General features: G+C 33.5%; 1 protein-coding gene across 1 annotated transcript in view; it reads left to right on the plus strand.

The window, feature by feature from the left end:
- LOC135210878 (KRAB-A domain-containing protein 2-like) overlaps nucleotides 1-5000 on the plus strand; it is a 96549-nt gene that overhangs the window by 80901 nt on the left and 10648 nt on the right. The window lies entirely within an intron of this gene.

The following is a 5000-nucleotide window of genomic DNA, read 5'->3' on the forward strand; positions in this document are numbered from 1 at the left end:
ACAATGTTTTCTGTCAGTTCTCCTTACGCTACCGCTGTGGGTAGGTGTCAGGCGTCTTGTTCGTTCTATTATATATATATATATATATATATATATATATATATATATATATATATATATATATAAAATTGTATTAATTTTTTTCTCTGTATTCGCTCTTAGCCTTTTCGCTGTTATTCTTTGTTTCTGTTTTTATTCTGTTTTTATTCTTAATTTATTAAAAAGGTTTTCAATTATGGTGTTGGTAAACAATATGTGTATATTTTACTACTTAAACACAATTGGTGTGTAATTGTTTCAGCCTGGAAAATGTATCAAGCTGATACGAAACGTCGGCGCTAAATAAATGGATAAAAGACAGGAAGCCCCCCTTAAGGAGAAATGCTTATATTGTCTACAGTATTTCAGCTATTGACCTAACAGATATTTCTAGAAAGCTTTGTTATTGGAGAATCAACGATCACAATCATGAGAAGCTGTTAGCAATTTAGGATAGTAAAAACATGACCTGAAAAAAAAGAACAAAGGGGGCCTTTTCCCATGGGTGGGGTAAGAAACCCACCGGGGGGGCTTTTGCCCCATACCTAAGATATTGTGGTACTTCATGAGAACTACCATTTACATTGAAAAGTATACGCCTACTTTTGATAAATATAAAAAATTCAACCTTCCATACAAAAATATTCAAGAATAATGTTGGAAAATATACAAAAATTAATCTTAGAGTTCTTAGTTTCTTGTAAACCTAGGAACTTTTTGGTATTCATAGTAACTGAAATTAGCAAAATTGTAAAATAAATTGACACTTCCTCTACATGACAGCTGTAGCAGCACAATTAGAAATAAATTAACTTTCTTTATATAGCACCAAGAATAACACAAATAAAAGAGGTAATGGATAAGTTTTACACAAGAACAAAAATGACACAAGTAAAAAAAGGTAAACTAATTTTCTTTACATTACTCCATTCTCTATGGCTAAAGTCCTGTGACTGTGGTGGCCATCTGGAATGATAATGTGCTTTTCTGCTCGACTTGGCTTAACAATTTTAAGAAAGTGGTGTAGCCAGTCTACGAAACAATCAGCATTAGACCATCCATTTGCTGTGCATCTAGCAATTGATCCAGGTGAGCTGCCAATCATAAGTAGTGAAGTCATCCTTTTACGGGCAAATATAAACATAAGAGGAAGACAAACTCCTGCTGCCTTCATTGCACAAATAAGATGTAGTCTGTCCTCTTTCACCACTGGTTTCACGTCCAATTGATCAGATGTGGTAAAAAGACCCTTGGGCTTCTTGCCCCAAAGCGTGGTGGGCCTTTTACCCCACTTGGCATTTTTTGAGAAAACTAAATCCACCTGTACCTCAATTGAGTTTTCAAGTCTGGATTCCATTGCAAGATATTTCCTAGCTCTCATTCAAAGTAACTGTAGTTAAAGTACTGACTTTACTGACAAGATGTCCGTACAGGATATCCCTGATATAGCACGCATACTTACATGAAATGTGTCCAAAGAAGAAAAAAGCTTCAGGCAGAGTATATAACCGAGCAAATTAATCATTCGGCACTGGTTAATCAAAGATAAAAATGTGACAACTTACCTTTAGTTGCTGGCTGTCTCCCTCTGCAAACGATATCAAGCTAGGCTAATGAATTCTCGTAAATACAAAAATATGCTATTTATTTCCCAAACTAGCTGAACATGATATGGAAGAAAGTGATTAAAAGATGTCACATTAAGAACTAAGTCTGACCCACAAAAAACTGTAAATTGTCATTCTATTCTTCTGAATTAGACTAAGTAATCACTCCCAAACTCCCATATTGTTAATCACTACATTTCAATAGTCAAGTTTTTTAGAGAATCCCATTCTCTAGTATAATGCCATGAGCCCATCTGGAACAAAGAGACATATCCATTATATTCCCCAACACATAAATAATGTTAAATAAATGTATACACATTACACTTCTCTCTTTTCAAAGGCAACTGTTCCTAAGTCCTTTTAAACGTGCCCTACCTTCGATGGGTTTTCTTCTAGACCCCGTGTCCTCCGTGCCCTCTCAGGAGAGTGTCCTTTCTCCTCAGTGTTGGGCGGTTGGACCCATCATTACACGCACAAACACATGTACATATCAGACACACCTTAAATTCACATAGAAACTGGCTGTACAGGTCTCTGGCCTCACAATGCATAATCATCGATTCCATTCTTTTATTTCAGCAAACTTCGAAAAGGGATTGTCGCTAGGAAAAGGATGTAAGTTCGACAAAAAATGCAAATATATGCACCCTGTAGCCATGAATCATAATCAAATAAATAACCAACCAAGTAATAAAATCCAAAATAAGAAAGAAACAAATAAAGAGAGAAATCAAGAATATCAGGTAAAAGAGAAAAGCAAACCACCAATGAGATATGCAGAGGTGTCAGCAAAAAATTTCAAAGCATCAGCTCCGAAATTCTACTCAAGAGATAATAACTGTATTTATTATGCAAATAAATACAGTTTATTATCTCTTATTATGGAAAAGTTGGATTTTTTAATGTCAGAATTTCTGGAAATGAAAAAAAGAACAACATACCAGAACAGGAAAGAGACATGGGAAAATCCTTATTACTACCAGTATTAAATGAAGGAGAAAACACGCAAACCATCATAGTGATGAATGCGCAGGGTTTAGTTACGAGTAACTCAAAAAGAAAAATAGAGTACTTAGAAGAACTAACCCAAAATGAAAAGAAAATAGATATAATGAATATAAGTGAAACCTGGTATTCCCAAGAGACTGGGAATGATGATCAAATAAAGGGTTCCAAACTTATAGATCAGATAGAAAAAATAGGAATCAAGGGGGAACCGCAATATATGGGAAAGACAAAAAACAAGGAAAAATATATGAGAAATATAGTAACTCAGAATGTGAACTAATAGCGGTAGAATTTGAATCTGAAAAATTGATGAACATAGTAATATATAGACCTCCTAATACTAAAGAGTTTGACTTAATAATTGAAAAATTGGATGATATATGTAGAAATCACAAGGACTGGACTATTCTCCTATCTGGTGACTTCAACTTTCCTTTCGTAGAATGGAAAGAACGAATAGGAGATTGTGGTTGTACTTATACATATAAAAAAAGAGAGTAATAGTAGTGCAGAAGATAAGAGGCAATTTGAAAAGCTATTAGATATGCTACTAGAATACAACATTCAACAAATAAATCACCTGCCAACAAGAAAGGAAAATACTTTAGACCTAGTATTTGTGAACGAGATGAATTATGTTAAAGAAATAATAGTTTATAATGCGAGTATTTCAGACCATAATGTCATAGAATTAACAGTTCATTCCAAAAGCAAGTGAAAATAGAGATAAGCAAGAAATGAAAAAGTGGGAAGGATATGGAAAATACAACTTCTACAGTAAAAATATAAAATGGTCAGAAATTAATGAAGAATTAAACAAAGATTGGGATACATTTTCGTAAGTGATGACATAAGGGTAAATACGGAGATATTATATAAAATATTGGAGAAAATAGTGGAAAAATATATACCGAAGAAGAAAAGTAAACATCATTCATGCATACCAAGAGACAGAAGGATCTTGTTCCAGAAAATCAGAAAGTGGAAAAAAAGTCTTGCAAAAGAAAAAAATGCATGGAAAGTTATAGAACTAAAAAGTAAGATAGAAAATGCAGAACAAAAGATTATACAATCAAAAGAAAATGAAAAACGGGACTTGGAAGAAAAAACCCTATTAAATATCAAGCAAAACCCCAAACTATTATACTCATATGCGAAGAAGATGAATAAAAGAAGAATAGAAATAGGCCCTCTGAGAATTGAAGGGAGATTAACGAATGAAAAAAAGGAAATTTGTTTGCAACATACTGGCAGAACGATATAAGAGAGAATTCACCCCTAGAATAGATAATGAAGATAATGATATAGAAGTAAGGGAAGAAAATAGTGAATATTTAGCTGACATAGAAATTAATGAAGCTGATATTGTGCAGGCAATTAATGAAATTAAAAATGGAGCTGCTGCAGGGCCGGATGGAGTCCCTGCTATTTTGTTAAAGAAAGTAGTTCATTCTATCGCAAAGCCACTTGCAATATTATTAAGACAAAGTGTAGATACAGGCAAGATTTATGATGAGCACAAATTAGCATATATCACCCCTACTTTCAAAAGTGGATCAAGACTAGAGGCAAGTAATTATAGGCCTGTGAGTCTAACATCACATATTATGAAAGTGTATGAAAGGGTAATGAAGAAAAATATTATGAAACATTTAATAAAAAATAATTTGTTTAATATAGGACAACACGGTTTCGTACCCGGAAAAAGTACACAAACCCAACTGTTAGTCCACCGTGAGAACATATTCAAAAATATGAAAAGCGGAAATGAAACAGATGTGGTTTATTTAGACTTTGCAAAAGCTTTTGACAAAGTAGACCATAATATATTAGCAAAGAAAATTAAAAAACACAATATCGTAGATAAAGTAGGAAGATGGTTAAAAGAATTTTTACACAACAGAAAACAGATAGTTATTGCAAACGATGAGAAATCGGATGAAACCAAGGTAATATCCGGTGTGCCACAAGGTACGGTGCTAGCTGCAATATTGTTTGTTATTATGATTGAAGACATAGACAGTAATGTTAAGGATTCGGTAGTGAGTAGTTTCGCTGATGACACAAGAATAAGTAGAGAAATTACTTGTGATGAAGATAGGAACGCTCTACAAAGAGACCTTAACAAAGTATATGATTGGGCAGAGGTAAATAGGATGGTATTTAACTCTGATAAATTTGAATCAATAAATTATGGAGACAGAGAAGGAAAGCTATATGCATATAGGGGACCTAATAATGAGACAATCACAAATAAGGAAGCAGTTAAAGACCTTGGTGTGATGATGAATAGGAACATGTTATGCAATGATCAAATAGCAATTCTGTTGGCAAAATGTAAAG

This window comes from Macrobrachium nipponense, chromosome 4 (genome assembly GCF_015104395.2).
Source record: "Macrobrachium nipponense isolate FS-2020 chromosome 4, ASM1510439v2, whole genome shotgun sequence".
Taxonomy (NCBI): Eukaryota; Metazoa; Arthropoda; class Malacostraca; order Decapoda; family Palaemonidae; genus Macrobrachium; species Macrobrachium nipponense.